At 38.9% G+C, this 21,035-nt stretch overlaps 1 non-coding gene across 1 annotated transcript; it reads right to left on the bottom strand.

The window, feature by feature from the left end:
- Positions 1-6,796: 6,796 nt before the first annotated feature.
- On the bottom strand, positions 6,797-6,873 carry LOC136762349 (small nucleolar RNA SNORD66). Its single transcript, XR_010820551.1, has one exon. It is a non-coding gene; the product is annotated as a small nucleolar RNA SNORD66 (small nucleolar RNA).
- Between the last annotated feature and the right edge of the window lie 14,162 nt (positions 6,874-21,035).

Raw genomic sequence — 21,035 nt, 5'->3', positions numbered from 1 at the left:
TGATTTTGTTCCAGTATGTTCCCAAATATATAAGTTGTTGTGTTGTGGCCTTATTTAATCCTGGAACAGTCTTGTTATAGTAGTGTCTGAGTCTTATGGGTTTGGTGTTTCTCTTTGTAGGTTCTGCTGGACTGACATTGAGGTGCCTGCCTATGTGTCACCTGGGTTTTCAGCCCTGGTTTACCCCCTGCAAGGGCTGTCTTGTTCAAGGTGCTTCCAGCCCACAGGGCCCATCCACTGTCGGTACCAGCGGTCTACGGGTTCGGGGGACAGAAGGGAGCTGAGCCACATCCAGAGCCCTCCTTATTTCATGTAATTGGAACAATGTAGACTGCACCAGTATTCAAATACTGTATTTCATGATTCAATGCATTTATTAAATACAAATATCGCACCTGTAAACACAGCTGTAGTCTTGTATTCATCCTTACCAGTGTCCTGTGTGTTAGTCACAGGGGCTCTACTGCATTTGAATGTTTTCAAAGCACTGAGAATTGACCAGAGCACTGGCCTCAATCACAGCATGTGCACCTGGCTAGAAATCCACTACAAGCAGGTATCGCTCTCTCTCTCTGTCCATCAGCTTTGCTTTGTAGTCTAGTACTTTAAACCTAAGGAATGAGAAGTCCCATCTGTCCCATCATTTCTGGCAATGACATTCAGTGCTTCTATGTTTTTATATTTTGCAGGACTGGAACATCAGCAAACAAGTATTGCAGCAAAGAGGTTTGGTGATTTGCGATGGGCAGGTCCGTATCTTGACTCCAGACAGCTGCAATGTGTAAGACTGCTCTCTGTGCTTAAGGCAGATGTGCACAACAGAGCATGTTGGCCACTCTGGGACTCTGGACATCTGTGTGATGTCCTGACAGTCCTGATTCTCTCCTCCTCATCTGCAGGAGACAGGATCCCTTACTCTGGAGATCCTAGTGGGGGACAAGCCAGCCTGAACACCTCCTTAGACATGGGTCAATTCTGTCCTAAAATTACACTCTTCAAGTTGAGTGATACCAGGAAGTCCATCCCAGGTGACCTTCGAAGTTACAGTGCTTTTCCTGTGAGGGAAGGCAAAAACTCAGGATGAGTCTCTTTTGTAACATGTGTCAAGGTGACAGATTCGGAGGAAGCAGCTGTCACACAATCCTGGTCCTGGGAGGTTGTCTTTGGTTTCATCCATTCATTCTCAATCCCCACTTCATCTGGTATGGGGCAGTGTTGTTTTAGTTATGGGTTTTCGGATAGTTACACTAATAGTTAACGATTTTTGATCCTATTCGTATTTAGTTATAGTTATTGGATTTAAGTTAGTTATCTTGTTCTTTCTCGGTTTATTTATAATTTTTCCGTCTTCTTCTCGTTTCTGACCACTTTTTTAAACGCGTCTCCTCCTGTGGTTTTTCAGCCATCATGATAAACACTTTTTGTACAATATCTGAGAATGTATGCTATTGTTCCAGGTCCAGATCCTCTTGAGGCCCCCAAGGACCCTAACATTTTTGACATCTAATAACTGCTGATAGTTTACTTTTGGCACCATACTTACAATTTAACACTAATAGTAAACCATAGATTATCTTTCTGAATATATATCTGACCTTTGACCTTCTGAGAGACAAGTACTGCATGCTGGTTATGCTAGAACTTGTTTTCAGATGTTGAACATCTCGTTTCTCCTTCCAGCATGGCTTACAGCTTTCAAAAGTCATCACAGTCATCATACATGTCATAAAGTGCCAAATATGTTCTTCTGAATAAATGTTTGAACTTTGACCCTTCCTTTAGGGTTCAAAGATCAAGTATATTTTGTTTTGCCTTATAACTTCTTTCAGATTGAAGATCAAAGTTTACTGCACCCTTAATCTTGACCTCTGACCTCACCTTCAATGTCAATCAATGCTTACAATTGTTCATATTGCCCTAAAGAGTGTAGATAGGCTGATGATTGCTACAGAACTCAGATAAGAACTCATATGAGGTCTGTTCAAAAATGCCCTCCACTGTGACCTTTGACCTCTACTTAAGGTCAAAGTGAGAACTAACTCAAAACTCCTTTCATAGTGCACTTAGGCTCATACTTACAATGGAACACATATAGGAACCCATGTATGTACCTGAAAATGCCCTTTCTGATGACCTTTGACCTTCCTGTCAGGTCAAATGCAAAGTCCTCTCATAAATCTTTCCAGAAAAAAGCTATGATGCTGCTTTGAAGCTAAAATTATTTAAAAGGTATTTAACATGCTGAACTGCTTACATTCAGATATTCTTTTAACTGGTCTTAAAATATCCTTTTTCAAATTCGTAGTAGTTCCTGTCCCCCTGTACATCTGTCGAGCTTCTGCTCACAATTTCTTAGTGGTGGCTTCACAAACACAGTTTAGTACTTGTCTCTGACGATCAGATTTGATATGAGGTAGAGAACTCCGAGACAAGTGCTAACCGAGGTCGGTGAAACTGAGTCTACATCTCTGGCCAGTGATCATCACACTATTTCTGCAAGTCCTGTAGTCTGAACTACATGTAGCCTGCTTGTATCTGATATGTTGTTGTACTTGAAATAAATCCACATTATAGCACATATTTCACTCCCCACGTACTTCTTATAACCGAGATTATTTTAAACAGGACTGTTCCACCAGCGGCTGGTGCCGTGATCGCAGTCCTCCCTCCACACTCTGATCTATAGTGCACCTCCATTCAATATAGTATAGATATAGATATCCATACTGTTCCCCAGGCTGTACTGATCGTGCTCTATATATATATATATATATATATATATATATATATATGTAGAGCACGATCTATATATATATATATATATATATATATATATATATATATATATATATGTATATATATACACTCACCTAAAGGATTATTAGGAACACCTGTTCAATTTCTCATTAATGCAATTATCTAACCAACCAATCACATGGCAGTTGCTTCAATGCATTTAGGGGTGTGGTCCTGGTCAAGACAATCTCCTGAACTCCAAACTGAATGTCTGAATGGGAAAGAAAGGTGATTTAAGCAATTTTGAGCGTGGCATGGTTGTTGGTGCCAGACGGGCCGGTCTGAGTATTTCACAATCTGCTCAGTTACTGGGATTTTCACGCACAACCATTTCTAGGGTTTACAAAGAATGGTGTGAAAAGGGAAAAACATCCAGTATGCGGCAGTCCTGTGGGCGAAAATGCCTTGTTGATGCTAGAGGTCAGAGGAGAATGGGCCGACTGATTCAAGCTGATAGAAGAGCAACTTTGACTGAAATAACCACTCGTTACAACCGAGGTATGCAGCAAAGCATTTGTGAAGCCACAACACGTACAACCTTGAGGCGGATGGGCTACAACAGCAGAAGACCCCACCGGGTACCACTCATCTCCACTACAAATAGGAAAAAGAGGCTACAATTTGCACAAGCTCACCAAAATTGGACAGTTGAAGACTGGAAAAATGTTGCCTGGTCTGATGAGTCTCGATTTCTGTTGAGACATTCAGATGGTAGAGTCAGAATTTGGCGTAAACAGAATGAGAACATGGATCCATCATGCCTTGTTACCACTGTGCAGGCTGGTGGTGGTGGTGTAATGGTGTGGGGGATGTTTTCTTGGCACACTTTAGGCCCCTTAGTGCCAATTGGGCATCGTTTAAATGCCACGGCCTACCTGAGCATTGTTTCTGACCATGTCCATCCCTTTATGACCACCATGTACCCATCCTCTGATGGCTACTTCCAGCAGGATAATGCACCATGTCACAAAGGTCGAATCATTTCAAATTGGTTTCTTGAACATGACAATGAGTTCACTGTACTAAACTGGCCCCCACAGTCACCAGATCTCAACCCAATAGAGCATCTTTGGGATGTGGTGGAACGGGAGCTTCGTGCCCTGGATGTGCATCCCACAAATCTCCATCAACTGCAAGATGCTATCCTATCAATATGGGCCAACATTTCTAAAGAATGCTTTCAGCACCTTGTTGAATCAATGCCACGTAGAATTAAGGCAGTTCTGAAGGCGAAAGGGGGTCAAACACAGTATTAGTTTGGTGTTCCTAATAATCCTTTAAGTGAGTGTATATATATATGACACCACATACACACTGATCAAAAGAGTCTTAGTTTGAAGTGAAGAACAATTTCATTTTATTTTGTAGATTAGACAGAGAAGGGAAAGAAATTTAATGATTGTATGTTGATGCTTTCATCTTCGCCAGAGAAGGACTGGTGCTTCTATTTCTAGTGCTATCACAAAAGGCCCTCTCTTCCTGGCCTGCTCTGCTCTGGCCCGACCGACGCATGACAGGACACTTTTCGCTGGAGTTCGCATCACGTCGGCTGTCCTTCTAGATCATGCATTGCTGCTGTACCTTGATCCGCTCACGGTGCGCCTCCAGTTCTGCTTCCTTGTGGACCTGGTCGATTGTCTTAGGACCCTGCTCACCCCTCCTGGGCACCCAGTTATCCTGAGAAGGGGAGAAAGAGTCAGTGACCATTGTAGAGAGAGAGAACGAGAGGCAGACAGGGATTAGGGGGCTGGGAAGCTGAAAGTAAGGAAGGTTTCTATTCTCCCAACACTCATGACTTACTCTTCTCAGGTCCAAGACGTCCTGCAGCATGAAGCGGATTCGAGAGGAGGTCTTCCTCTTTTTGACGACATGCATCATCAGGCTGAAGTACCGGTCCATGTGGGGCTGGTGAAAGGTCAGACAGAACGATTAGAAAACAGTGCAGACAGCAGGTACAGAAGTAACTTTATACCAGCCTTCAAGAAGGCTTCTGTAGATGCTCGGAAACACTTATTCAGACCACTGTCAAGAGCAGGGGTGTCAAACTCAAGGCCCGCGGGCTGAATACGGCCCCCCAATGGTTTTAATCTGGCCCCTGCAAAGGTGTTGTATCATTAAGTAATTAGGCCCGTGACAGCTTGTGAATGAGGAAATTGCGTGTGAAAACTACAATTCCCATCGGCCATTGCGAATGTCATTGGCGTGAGGTAGGGTTTTAACAGCCAATCATAGGCTGAGTTACTGTCCATGCTCCTAATTGCAGTAATCTGCAATAATCTCAACTCAAAATGTTCAACAAAAGAAAAATCGACAAGGAAGGTAGAATGTTTCAGGAAAGGTGGGAGTGGGAATATCTGTTTGTGGAGCAGAGTTCAAAACCTGTATGCCTCGTTTGTAAGGAGAGTTTAGCCATGATGAAAAAATTCAATATATACGGCTCATACATACAGATGTGCGTTTTGTGTTGAAGACTAAGTATAATTCTAACTAAATTAATTCAAATGTAGTGTTGCAAATTGTGTTGAAACGACAGTGAATTATAAATAGGAATGAGCAAATATGTAAAATTTGAAATTATGATATGCCCGTGGTAAAATTGAGTTTGACACCCCTTGTCTAGAGGCCACATCACATTGCTGGATGCTTAGACAGGGCTCAGTCTGGCAGGTTGGCCGGACCTGCCTTACCTTGGCAGTCTCCAAGTCCAGGTTGGCACAGGCACTCCAGAGACTCTTTGTTGTTCTTCAACAGCTTGAAGAAGCAGGCCTGCATCATGGCCTCTGTCACCATCTTCACCTTGAACAGCTCCCCAACAAACTTTATGTGGCCTAGCGAGCGCCACTGGGCCTTGCGCTTGGCCTCCTGCAGCTCATCACGTAGACGCTGACGCTCCTCGCCCTGCGCACACAGACAGCACTCAATTACATACTATCACGGAGGCATGATTTTTTAAGCATTCCAAGAACTGGAAATCAGTTTTGCATTTTCCACTTTCAGACTAGCGTACAAACCCTGATTATATATATTTTTTCATTCATATTGATGATCCTGTACTTATATATATATAAGTCATTCAACATTTTTTTACCACCAAGGATGCATCCAGCATCTTCTGTTTCTTCTTCTTAAACTCCTTCAGGCAATGGTTCAGAAGCAGAGTGCGGAAAGTCACCGTCACTCCCGGCTTGTCAGCGGTCGGGACTTTGAACTACAAAAAGGGGAGCAAAGAACAACATAAACCCTACGCAAGATGGAAATTTGCTAAGCATGGTCTGTGTGCTATGGCTGGCTTCCAGCTTCAATAGGTATAGGAGTGAAAACTCTTGATATGCGCTTCACAAGACAGGCATCTACTAGTCCATTCAAAACTGAACTCCCAAAAATTACAATTACAGAGCTAAACGAATCTGATCCATGTATTATTATTATTATTATTATTATTATTATTATTATTATTATTATTATTAATGTTATTAATATTATTATTATATTTATTATTATTATTTATTTCCTAGCAGACGCCCTTGTCCAATATAAGATCAATACAAAGTGCATTTAATAGAGCACTTCAAGGCATAATACATTTTACAAGTTCAAATTTACACAAATAGCATCTTTACAATCCTCTACCATTCCCTCCCTTCCTCTGTTACTTCACTCTCCTCATCACCCTCCTTCTCTCACCCTCAGAAGGCACTGGCACATATTGGCATATGAGGCGGAGAAGTTGGGTTCGGAGATGGCCTTCTCGAAGATGAGCTCCATGACACCCTGGAGTCGCTGCTCCGTGTCAATGGTCAGCTCGTTCACTTGATGCATCAACGGCTGGAACATCTGTGGGGTCAGCTTGTTCAGAATACCGCTCACCCTGCGGAACAGCTCCTGTTGAAGGGGAGAGGGGGGAGGAGGGAAGGAAGGAAAAAGAGTTAGTTCTGCAAACCTCGGCCAAGTCCGTGTTTTTATTTGTTCTGGAGAGGTGGGTGCATGTGAGCGTATTCAGCCCCTCAATTCCTCTTCTCCATCAGTAGAGATCAGCGGCCCAGACACCATGGCACTAAAAATAGATCATCACTGGGGCTCCAAGTTTACCCACAGTCCCCTTTACGAGACTAGATAAGATTATTATTATTATTATTATTATTATTATTATTATTATTATTATTAGATTATTATTCCCACCCCCCCAAACAAGAACTGTCTCCTCTGCTCCTACATACCTGGGTCTTAATGACCTCGGGGTCATCACCCACTGTGGGAGCCTGATTTATTGTAGGCTTCCAGGCCTTCTCTGCCTTGTTGAGCTGAATCTCATCCGTGAATGACACCTTGATGATTCGCGGCTCCTTCCTCTCGCCCTGACGGGAGCACTGGGGACCCTCTGCTGAGGGCTGGGGGGACAAAGAGTCTGGGCCATGTCCCCCCATGGGCTGTATGCCAAGATTGGCAAGAGAGGGGGTAAGGTCAGGGACAGAGTTCATCCCTGTCAGGTGACTGGGGTCCAGGCGATGCGCAGGGGTATTTATGGCCTGGAGAGAGGGGAGGGAGGGAGAAAGGGTCAGACCAAAGCTGCTATTCCTTCAAGCCATAAAACAGTCTTCTGGTAACTTGCTGTGGTGGACAGGTAACACACATACAGTATTCTAAATAACAATCGCAATTAGTCAGCAGTTGACAAAAACATGCAACATGGTACATAAGTACAAATTAGACAAATGCAACAATATGCAACAGATCCATCAGAACAATGCAGGTAACCACCGAAATCAGAAGGATTTATATATAAAAAACATGTAAATAAAACTCTAGGGTCTCCTACACAAGCAGGGGGCTGCATACCTTAGCCAGGACCACATCGCTAATGCGGAGTTTCTGCAGCCTGTCACAGATGAACTGTAAGTCCAGCTGGAACTGCCGCTCATTTTTCTCCTTCTCGTCAGGGACATAATTCCACCTACAACATAATTTGAATGCAACAACATTTCCACAGGAGTCTTGGTTGTGCCGAGGATTACGATATAATGAAATCAATGAATTTTAGAGGTCGGCTCAAATTCTGTACCATTCGGCGTTGAAATTACCCAGGTTTATTTTTTACTCAACAGATATCAGAAACAACATTTATAGCTTAGATAACATTTAAAATATTACAAAAAGAAAACAAAAAAGTTTGCCTATAAACCATTATATTCATTAATTTGTCTCAGGGAGTAAAACACTAACATTTCAGCATATACCATATCCATTTCACCATATTAATATCCTCTCATACAGTAATCAATACACGAGAATAATGGTTCAATTTGTAGCTACACACCCACGCTTAGGAGCAATCAACACAATCTTGCCTTTTTATTGCTTCCCCACATTGTTTGGATGGAGAAAGTGAGGAGTTCACATAGACTCCTAGGTCTTTCTCATGCGTTACTTCATCTAGTTCTATTCCTCCCATAGTGTAATTATATTTTAGTTTTTGTTACCTGCAGTAATACCTTGCACTTGTCCACACTGAATTTCACCTGCCAGGTGCCGGCCCACAACTGAATATTATCCAAGTCCTTTTGAATAACCTGTACTGCCGAGATTATATCTGCTGAGCCACCTATTTTAGTATCATCTGCAAATTTGACAAGTTTGCTAACTTTCCCAGAGTCCAGATCATTACAGTTTTTCTTGATTGCTCGATTTCTTGAAATAATGCTTCCTTTTCTCGATACTCTAAACAGAAATCCATAACTTCTCACCCAATTCCCCAAACTTCCTATTTTCAGGTCAAAATGAAGCTCTCCACTCAAAACAATTCAATCTTGCTGAAAAAACAAACTTTGCCCTCAGACATGACACACAAGCCCTCAAAAACACACACACTACAACATAGTCTTACACACCGGTGAGATAAATTCAAAACAGTACTACAAGAAACGGTAATAAGTTATGTTGCTTGTGGTTCTCCCAACAAAAACCTTTTCACACGATGAACACAATGAAAGACACAAATGTATACATTTGCACATTTTGTATTCCTTAATGTACTGTACAGTACAATACACCAAACAGCAACAAAAAAATTCTGCCCCAGCATCGAATGAAATAAGAGCCACACTGGTTGATAGTGTAATCAACCATGGGATGAGTATGCAGGAAGCTGGGCAGCGAGTGCAACCCAATTTGAGCCGCTTTACTGTGTTTGGAATCATCAGGACATTCAGGACTACGAACCAGTGAGTGGGTATAAATTTTCCATGCACAATATTTGGCTTTCATATATCAACAAGAGTACTGCATGTTTGCACATGACATTGTATTGATTGCATACAGGGTTGAGAGAAGACCACCTGCTGTTGGGAGAAACTGGTGAGAGGACAATGGGATGTTTCAGAACATACTACGTGTTTCAATATCAACTATTGATAATTTGCTGAGAAGGCACAGGGTGAGCATGAAGCAAACGATGACCACATTGAGTTCATCTATGTCAACAATGTAGGATTCAATCTGACCAACAGGTGGCGCCGGGGAAGGAACATCATTGGCCAGCGAGCGAGGGTGGAGGTTCCTGGCCAAAGGAACCAAACATAAGTGTGCTGCTATCAGTCAGCAGGGGGTTGTCCATCGCCATGTCACAATTGGCCCTTACAACATTGCACTCCTTCTGGTATTCCTTGATGCAGTGTATGACCTTTTGTTCCCACCCCCAGAGAGACAACCTAGGGCCCCTATAGGCCACACCACTTACGTTGTCATATGGGACAATGTGAGTTTCCACTGTGCAGCGTTAATCCAAGAATGGTTCACCGACACACCACCCAGATCCAAATGATTTTCCTTCCACCATATTCCCCCTGCCTCAATCCAACTGAGGATTTTTCTCAGCTTGGCGATAGAATTTGTATGACCGGAACCTTCATCAGCACGTGAGTCTTCTCCAGGGGATGGAGGAGGCCTGCGGTGATATCACTGCAGGGGTGTGCCAAGGATGGACCTGCCATGCTGGTCCCTTTTTCCCCACTGCTTGGCCAGGGAACACATCAGTTGTGATGTGGATGAAAATATGTGGCCAAATCAACATGACAGGCAGGACAATGCCTGAGGTTTCAGTGTTTTATTTTTTCTCCATTCATGTGTACTGTACAATACTGTCTCTATTTGTTGCTTGATGATACAAAATGATTATTTGTTATACATAAATATATTTGTAATTTGTGGGTGGCCAGGATGAAACTTCTTTACTGGCTGTGTTGGTGGATTCTTTTTGTTTTCCTACATGAATCTTCCATTTTGAGGAGGGAGTTTTATTTTTCTAAACACAGTGTTTTCTTAATGCTCAGTGTGAGAAACAGATGATGTATGTGTGCATGATTCTGACCCAATTATTTGATTTTGAGGGCTTTGTATGTAGTTTTTAGGACAGAATTAACATTTCCCCATGTGTGTAAGGTTTTGTAGATGTTACTCTTTATAATGGGCTTCGTATTAAGAGTTTAGGGGTATTGGGGTATTATTCAGAGAATAGTGTGTATGCAACTGGGAAAAACTGTAATTATTCAGACATAACTTCTTTCCAGTATCAATAAGATTACAGACTAATCTTATTTCACTTGACACAGATCGAGTCTATTCCTTTGACAAATCCTGCCATTAACTCGCAGTGAAATGCTTATTACTGTTCTCAGATTTCAAGTCCCTCTCTGACCTTTGTTGTTAATACTGGCAGGATAGATGCAACAAGCCATAACCCCCCCAACTTTGTCACCATTTGGATTGATTGATTGGATCCAATAGGTTATAAAGTTAAAAGTCACACATAAAAGAAAACAAAAAATTAAAATTAAACTTATGCGTAATAATTGTAGGCTATTCGTATAGCAGATATTACACAACTAAAAACATGATCCTGGAGTCAAACTCACTAACAAGCCATAATTAGGACTCTTCTCGTGGTGATGAAGGTCTTCAGTATCAGTAAGGGATTGGGGTGTTCTGGCAGCTGATTGGTTGAAATGGCAACCTATGTTGCTCGGGCAACTCCAATGGGAGTTTATGGAAAGGATTCCATAAAGATGCGTTTGTTGTATAAAGAACCCTTTCTTAACTTGAGAATGAAAACGGTTCTATATGAAACCATTGAATGTTGCAAAGAATCCCTTAAAAACACATTTTTTTTAGAGTGCGACGTGTTGGTGTGTCTGGGTATATAGACATCCATTAAAAATGTATGCTAGGTGAAGCAACACGACGCAACACACCGGTGTTTCCCGGGTTTAATGGCCCCCGATGGGGAACATACAGAAAAGGAATATTAAGCGAAACGGGAGTGGGAGTACAATCGAAAACAGCCGTTACAGTTTTACATTTTGCGTTTACAATTATAATTTATAAATCGTTAAAGGGGCGACAAATGGCACTTTACCATATTACTTAGGTAAACAAAGAAGACTAATGAGAATGTGTTATACATATTTATTCTATGTATCGACTGCAGTGCAACGGGACTTAATTTGGTAACAGTGTACATTTTGCCTGATTCAAATGTCTTTTCCGTTTAATGGCTACTTTACAATTTCATCAAGCTGTCCCAGTGAAAGCCGGTTGGACACACAACCACTGAAAGCAATGATCAAATCGCGCTCTTTGCGCTCTTTGGGCACTGGTGTGTTTATACTTGATATATATCACAGCAGCAGTAAGAATGCTTGAATTTGATATCTACTATAATGTAAAATAATTAATCTGTGCATGTAATTAACAACGGCAGAACAGATTTAATCGTACACTTACAAATCCCCATAAATAGCTAATTTACCACGTTTTGCACAGCAAACGCACATAAAGACAGTGCACGTGCTTACAAATAATAATTTAAAAAATAATAATAATACAGGGGTTCCAATTCATATATATTTTTGCTAATGTAAGGAAAACAGTTTTGTAGGTATTTTACTTGTGTTTACCACAGCCTTTAGTGCAGTGGTTCCCGAACCCCTTACCCTGCCGGTTTTTGTTCCAACCGAGCTCTCAATGACTTAATTGAACCTTAATTGAAGGAACAATCTGCTTAGATTTTACTTTTTAAATTGTGTAAGAAAATAGTTGTTTTTTAATATAATTCTATACTTAACGTAAAACCCCTACAGTTTAAAATAATGAAAAGTCTCTGATTTAGGACATTATTAGTTCAATTAAGGGTTCAATTAAGTAATTGAGAGCTCGGTTGGAACAAAAACCAGCAGGGGGTAGGGGGTCCCCCAGGACCGATTTGGGAACCACTGTTTAAGTGGTTGGTTTCTAGATATAGTGGTCAGGTGTGGGATACATTGGTTGTGTCATTATTGACTGAACAACAACCTATGGAAGTAGCAACCTATAACAAGCAACAACAGAAAAGGTTGTGCACATAATGAAAAAACACTAGAGGGCAGAGTATTCATACAATTTCAAAGAATCTACAATAGACCAGTTTCTTTTCTTTTGTCTTCTCTGTAAGATTGAACAAAATTAGATATTATACCACCAAATAACCAAAATACTGTTGTCCATCATTATGTTCCGTGTTGAATGTTATTTAATTGTAGTCATTCACTGCAGCTGAAAGAAAAAATAATAATTAATGAGAAAGAGAAAAAGACAAACACCATCTATAACCAACAAACCAATTATATATATATATATATATATATATATATATATATATATATATATATTTTTTCTTTTCTGCATAAGGGTCCTCATTGATTCCATACATGCATTTCTCATCTTCTCATCTCAATACACCAAACAAAATATTTATGGTTTCTAAATATTAATCAGCATATATAAACATATAAACAGTTAGACCAACAAGGTGGAGATGCTTTGTGAAAATATGAGGAATGTGCATTAAAGTAACTTGCAGACAGTTTAGCAATTCATTTGACTTGGGGGAATTAATAAATTTTATTGGGGGAATGGATAGGAATTGTCCACACCATACTACAACAAAAAAATAATTAAAAATAATAATATTTATTATTATTATTATTATTATTATTATTATTATTATTATTATTATTATTTGAATATGATTATCTAATTCTGACTATACCATGGCACCCTACCAGTCATCTTTCTAAACCACAATGTAGTTTTAATTCTGTTCCCTTCATGTCCCTTTAAACAGCCATTTGACATCTAGCTTATCAAAATGCTGAAATCCTGACATTAGCAAACCATGTATTGTTATTTTGTACAATGTGATAAACAAACATTACATAAGCGTATTAAAATCACATACTTATCACTTAATATAATAGAGCCATAAAGTTACATATCTATTCATGTATTTGTAGGCATAGTCCAATCTTACATGATTTCTTAACCACTGATAATAAAACTAAATGTTCCTTCTGCATCAGCTCCATTAGATGTCAAGACTATCCCGGCAAAATATAAAAGCTCTGAATATACTTTGAACAAGAAAGTAAGAGGATTGAATAATGTCCTTGGTGTGACAACAGAAACCGTGATCTCTGAGTGACTCGGCTGATGGGCCTCAACTACAAGCACATAGACCACAGATTAATGGATCATATCTTGGCCAGGTTATTTGCTAACAGGCATTGACATTAACCTTGTTTTTTTTGCAGTGAAGATTTAGTATAAAAAGCAGTATGTGACCTGACATTCAAAATCTGCTTAGCTTGTTTTCATCTCTTAATTTTTTTTTAAACAATTGTCAACAGCAAAATCAGAAGGAATTTATTTTTGATACATACCGCATTCTTTGAACAACATTATGTATGTATGTATATATCCCTCAATATATTTACTTTTCACCCCTTTATACACCTCCACATAATGACTCTCGCATCAGTGTATAATTATCCATCTCTATGCCCTTAATAGTTCCAACACAGCTTTCTAACAAATTGAATGCCTGTCATAGACTTGGCAGTATAATGAGGGAGGACTGTAGACTCCATCTCATTGTATTATTCTGATGTAGGATCCATATTAATAAGATTATATATATATATATATATATATATATATATATATATATATACTAATAATAGAAGCCTAGCTATATGTTATGTGATTAAACATGAGTGAACACAGCTGACCTCCTGTAATCACTGCTGAACCACAAATGCAAATTGGACATATTATCAGAAATACCTGCCAGTTCTCTTTAAGGCCAAGTTAAAGATATTTTAAGCCGAGTGCCATGCTATGACACAATTTCCCCAGTCCTTATCTCTTCTAAGAAAAAATGTTTTAACCTTGTCATAAAGCTTACTGGAGACAAACTGTGCTATGGTGACAGAAAAAAAGCAAATAATGTTACATTCTTATCAACAGATCTGCCTTCACAGAGGAATTTGTCAATTCTGTTGCAACATTGTGTCCAATTAGAGCAGATTACTTTCCCAGTTGTAAATGTTCATTGATGGACTGGTAACAGGGTCAATACTCCTATTGTACAAGCAGGGAGCAGGCACATCAGTTAAACAGTGATATTATCAATATAGATATACTGATTTTATTTTACTTCTTACAGCTCTACATACATTTCATTAATCATTCCTGTACATTGTAACCTTTCGTCTTAAATAGAAAATGGCAGTGTTTTGAAAAACAGTGTTTTATACAACCCCTCACATTGCTCCAGCTGTATGAGGAACACAGCTGTCAGTTTATTTTCTCATTCACAGCTTGAGTTTTTCAACTTACAAGATGAAGTACAATGCAATTGCTTTAAAAATGTAATCTTGAATTCAGCATGGGAGTGTGTGCTCAAAGTGACTATCTGTCTCCAGTCCCTCTTTCAAGTTCAGATCAATGGAAAGAAAAAATCTCAGCATATTGAACTTGTACAAAAAAAAGACATGGGCTTATAGAACACTAAATTACACAGTACCCTTCTAATTGTTTTTTTCAGAGGCTGTGCAAGCTAGAAAGGCAGTAAAAGCACCCAATATGGAGGTCATCCTTCTTAAATGGAACCAGTGTTAATGTCAACACACACACAAATACTATATTTCCATATTCATAAATCTGTCAGCAAAACCCAACATAATTTTACATGTGGGGTCAGTGAGAGTTACAAACTGTTAACTCCACATATATGTTTACTGGAGTATACCATGGCAAAATCACATTCAAGTAAAGAAAAACACATGTTGGAAAAGCAGAAAAGGTTTAATAAACCTTGATACAAATCGTGGAAAGGCATGGTGAAAGCATATTACATTCATGTTAGAACCATGTTAAAACTAGAAACTGCCAAATTACCATGTTTTACCTTCATAAGACAAAATAAAGTCATGATGGTACTGAGAAATGTAACATAGATTTACAGCAGAGGCGACGTTAGACCCTATTTAGTGTGGCTTCAGCCCCCCTATATTTTCTCCCAGCCCCACCAAACATACTACGAACAAATATTTTAACAAGATAACAAGCTCAACTAACAGTTAATCAGGAGATGCAACTGCTTATAAAAGTAGCGGTCTCAACCCACTGCACGTTTTTCACTTTGATTATTTCAATTACATACACGTATTTCACATTTGTACGTTTTAATTTGTGTTCTCCCACTCCAGTCCCAGTGCAGCTCAATGTTTAATTGGGTGCAGGGGCAGTGAGGAGCGAGTGTGGAAATGTGTTTTAATTACCTCACTGCTGATCCTCTCGCCTGCACTGCAATAAAAACCGTTGTATTTTAATAGATTTTAATGAACAAAGACGTGTACATTTTTAAGCTAACAAATAAACGATGTATATTTAAAACCTCTCCTACAACGCCGCTCCCCTCATTCTCACACCGTAGCAACTCCGCCGAGATCCCTGGTGCTGCATCTGGATGCATTGATCAGTCACCTGTTTGATCACGAATGCTAATTCTTTGGTATAAGGTGTAGGGCAGCATTTTCTGCATTGATGTACACAGCTGTATACAGACAGTCATTTCAAAGCGCTTTTCGTAGCATATATTTTTTCATATTTCAGTTTTATGCTTTTTTTATAACTGGTTATTTATGTTTGCTAAGATGTGCATACCAATTAATACACCAGTTTACACAGTTTTATGCATACAGTTTATTTTATTTGTTTTTTCTTGTTAATTCCCACTTTTTGATAAACCATTGAAGAATCGCAACTGATCCAGCTCCTGTCTGTCTGTCGTTTGATTGGCTCAGCGAGTTTCTGACGATCCCTGGAATTCAATCATGACAACTCCAGAAAAACTGTCCATGCAAATCTAGAACTACTTAAAGCCCATTAAAGCGTGTTTCATATGTTCATTTACTGTTGATATACTGTTATTGTTGATTTCCTGTCTGGCAGTGTTAACATTATTGTTCATTTTTTGCCAAAAAAAGATTATTCATTTGGAGACAAGTTTGTTAAAAAAAAAAAAAAAAAAATCGAAAATCGAATCATGGCATTATTATTGAAAGACAAATTGAAAATGTGTGGAATCATTACACTAATACTAAATATGTTTTTCTTGAACATTCAATATGAATTAAAGTCTATACAATAGATGCATCAATCAGCACAACAAATGGTGTGGGACATCCTGTGAACCTTTGAAATTGGAAAAATACCTGCCACTGACAGTATTAAGGTGTAGCATTTCACATTCTTGCTGCTAGCTTTACTGTACAGTGTTTTTTTTTTTTTATTCCCTCTTAAACCAAGTCAGTTATTATGCACAAATAATGGGTACATAAATACCAAGAATTAAACGGGTCATCACTATCATGTGATTTGTATTATTATTATTATTATTATTATTATTATTATTATTATTATTATTATTATTATTATTATTATTATTTCTTGGCAGACGCCCTTATCCAGGGCGACTTACAACATAAGTGCAAATTTTTGGGCTTAAAAATGTTGATGACACACATATTTCGAAACATCATGTGTAATATGTTGTCTTCATGATTACCTTGTTTGTAATACTGGCAATTAAAAAGAGATGTACAAGGGACTTGTACCTAATGGTCCAATAAAGTTCTGAGGTCTTTGCACATCAAGGTTCACGGTTTCTATTGTCACATCAGGGTTCAACCTTAGGATTTGGAATTTGAGTTGCCTTCTGCTGCCTTAATGATCCTTAATGTGCCTTCATTTAAAGTTATGTGATTATGAAATGTGCAACACATCACAACAAAAAATAAATACAAAAATCTTTAAATATACCTTTGTTGAGAACAACTTTTAACTGTGAGATTATGATCTGGCTAATGTGAGAAAGAAAGGAGTTTATTTGGGGCACATTTTGCACTGAGGAAAAAGGCTTTGCAATGTATTTGGGAAATGGTGAAATCTCTAACTGCAGCTTTATAGCTCCATACAATTGTGTTTTCCCTGACTGTAGATAAAAAATGTAAACTTTGCACAGGAGATGTTATGTAGCCTTGAGCAGCTTTGATAATGAACCTAATCTGATGTTGCCCAACACATCTCACTTAATGGCAGCTGTTTCTATGATACTGGCAGATGAAAAGTGCTGTTCATCTTCAGTAAATCTAAACACAAGACATTTTAAACTGCATTTTATGGCCTGCTTTGAACTGACCAGACTCTGAAGGGTCAGAGAACTGGAGACAGAGAAGAGTTAAAGAATGACCACTATATATAAATTCTCATTAATTAAATATACCACAATATGTTGGTCGCACCACTATGCTCAGTGTCTAAAACAGACTGGGACACTCACAAAGCTCATTAATTGTTGAATTTGTTGAAGCTACAAAGCAACCAAGAACTCAGAAATGGACTTTAAAAATGAGACTATAGTTTGGTGCAAATGAATATGCATTGTTATAGATTCTGAATCAGGAACTTTGAGATACTTTGACAGGAGTAGAAAGCCCTGATAATGCAGGGTTACTCCTGAGCATTTACATTGGGTGTTACTCCTGAGCATTTAACTGTTAACTGAATTAACAGAAACAAAATTGCAGAAGGAAATGTATAATCTTTATTAACAAATAAAGTGGAAAACACAGCCCAGGAATATTATCACCAAGGCAGCATATGCTAACTTAGACAATGGGGATTGCCAGTTATTGATTTAACAGATATAATGCAAACAACCTTTTGTTTTTCATTTAAATGTTAATAATGCAATCATCTATGATGTATCAGATTACGGCCTTGATTGCTTATTTTCTAACAAATCATTTTCTACCTCCCCCCTCTGCATAGAACTGTAATGGTAAGATACAATATCAACACCAATTCAAGACAAAACACTTGAAGGAGTTTTTCTGGTTACTGGAGACGTCTGAAAGATAGTGAAAGAGATTAGACATACTGTCTGATACTAGATAAAGGTTTTATTTAGAGATTCGCTCTTTATTTAGTATCAGCTGGTCTTCAGTATAGTTCCAAAAATGCTTGATGCTCACCACATTGCTTGCATTTTATTCAAATAATGTACCATTCACGCTGAAAAGTGTTGAAATTAAAAGATCTTTTGTCATCCATACATGCATGTCTTTGGTTTACAGTGGAACAAAGCAAACAAACTGTGAAAATAACTGAATTCTCGCTTATTCTATAAAGACATTCTAAAATGGCCTGGACAATATTATTGATACCCTTTAGAAGTTATATGAAATAATTGTATTGTAGTGATACCTCAAGCAGACCATTGTCTTTTAATTAGTATCACAGGTTTTCAATCACATTATCACTCATTCAGCCAGTTTAAACGGAGAAAAGTACTCACTCTGCTGTTTGTGTCACTGTTGTGTTTCACACTGGATGTGGAAAAGAGAAGGAAAACCAAAGAGTTGTCTGAGGAGGTTAGAATGAAGGTAATAGCCAAGCATGGTCCTACAAGACCATCTCTAAAGATCTCGATATTAAGATGTTTAAGGCCCATGGGGAGTGTAGCCAACATCCCTGGAAAGAGGATGAGGAAAAGAGGAAAATTGACCCAAGAATGAAGATAAGGATTGTTTGAATGGTGGAGAAAGAACCAAAGAAAGCTTCAGAACAGATCCAAGCTGACGTTCAAGCTCAAGGAGTAACAGTTTCAAGTTGCACCATCCATCGCTGCCTGAATGAAAATGGGCTCCATGGTAGAAGACCTCTCTCTAAGAGAACAAACCACAGTCCTTCTGAGAGAATGTCCTTTGGACAGATTAATCAAAAGTAGAGCTTTTTGGTAAATCACAACAACTCAATTTTTACAGGAAAAAAATCAAGTTTTCAAAGAAAAGAACACCATCCTGAGGCTCAGTGATGTTTTGGAATTGTTTTGCTGCCTCTGGCCTGGGTGCCTTGAATCTGTGCAGGGAAATTAAAACACTATCAAGGCATTTTGGAGTGAAACGTACAGCCCAGTGTCAGAAAGCTGTCTCAGTCACAGGTCATGGGTCCTCCAGCAGGATAATGACTCAAAACACACCTCAAGAGGCACCCAAGAATGGATGAGAAGAAAATATTGGACCGTTTTGAAGTGATCTTCTATGAGTCCTGATCTAAATCCCATTGAACATCTGTGGAAAGAGCTGTAACTCGCAGTTGGGAAAAGGCACCCATCAAACCTGAAAGAACTGGAGCGGTTTGCTCATGAAGAGTGGGCCAAACTACCAGTCGAGAAGTGTAGAAATCTCATTCAGAGCTACAGACAGCGCTTGATTGCAATTATTGTCTCTAAAGGCTGTGCAATGAAATATTAGGTTAAGGGTCCCAATATTTTTGTCCATGCCATTTTCATTTGTTTTACTATTTAAAGTAATATGTTACATCATAAATCAAAAGCAAAGTTTCTGTTCTATTGAATGTGAAATAAAGAAGGGTGGATACCAAATACTTTTGTCAATTTCTACTTTTTTATTATTATTATTATTATTATTATTATTATTATTATTATTATTATTTTTATTTCTTGGCAGACGCCCTTATCCAGGGCGACTTACAACATAAGTACAAAAATACAGAGAAGTACAAGGCATCAATCATTACAAATTCAACTTAGCTAAAACATAGCAATTCAAAATAATACATTTTACAAATTCCAATTACAATTTACACAAGTACAGTAAGAGACTTCCTACATCCTGGACGGTGAAAGCTAAGTGCTGTCAAGATGTAGGGTTACAGACTAGGGCTACGGGAAAGGGAGCAAGGAGGAAAACAATCAAGAACGCGAGGAGCATAATAAGCTGAAGTGCTATCTAGCAGGGATAAAGGACTAATAAAGTGCTGTCGGAAGAGATGCGTCTTGAGTAAGCGCCGGAATGAGGTCAAGGACTCTGCTGTTTTGACTTCGGCGGGCAGGTCGTTCCACCACTTAGGGGCCAGGGATGAGAAGGAGCGGGCTCTGGAGGAAGGAGAGTGGAGAAGAGGCAGAGTTAGCCTTCTGGCACTGGAGGAGCGCAGTGGTCTGGAGGGGATGTATGGAGAGCCGCAGAGTTCTGGATGAGCTGGAGTGGGCGGGTAGTGGATGCAGGCAGGCCGGCCAGGAGGGAGTTGCAGTAGTCAAGGCGGGAGAGGACCAGTGACTGGACGAGTAGCTGAGTTGAGTTACTTAGTTCAGAAAAAATTATGAGTTTTTTTTTAAAGCGGAAGGGTAGCAATACTTTCAGCCACGTCTGTAGTAAATAATCAGTCAATTTTACAATGTTAAACTAGTTACCTAATGATTGATCTTTTGGCTGACATTGTGAATTTGCATGCAGATTTGTGATTTGCTTATTCCCACCATGTTAAGGAAACAAAATACTAACAAAATAACACATTATTTCCACACAAATTACAAAATAAGCCATGCATACACATAAATGAACATATTAAATAAAAAATACATATTAACATAACAAATCTCTTGAGGGCTATCTAAGCTATTTGGTGCATTAACAGGATAAGTTTGTGTGAGTCTCATGTAGTGGTCCATTTAATATAGGGAATCATTATTTATTCCAAAGTCAGACATCAGACAGTTCTTTAAAAAAACAAGATATTTCTTCTTTGCAAATTTAGGTTATATTCAGATAATGGTCATATTCATATCCAGAGATAAACTATGCTGCTATGTTGAGAGTTTCATTACTCTGGTTTTCAGATGCGACAACCAAGATACTGTATTTTAAAGCCATGCAGAAATTGCAGGGGTGATGCACACTCCAGAAATCTATCTCACTGCCTGTCAAATGTGACACGTTTCTACACACCCATGCTGTTACATTTGATGTGTTGTGTTACATTTTAGAGTAATCCTCTATCTAGGT

This window comes from Amia ocellicauda, chromosome 10 (genome assembly GCF_036373705.1).
Source record: "Amia ocellicauda isolate fAmiCal2 chromosome 10, fAmiCal2.hap1, whole genome shotgun sequence".
Classification (NCBI taxonomy): Eukaryota; Metazoa; Chordata; class Actinopteri; order Amiiformes; family Amiidae; genus Amia; species Amia ocellicauda.
This window is presented reverse-complemented; position numbering and strand designations above follow the sequence as displayed.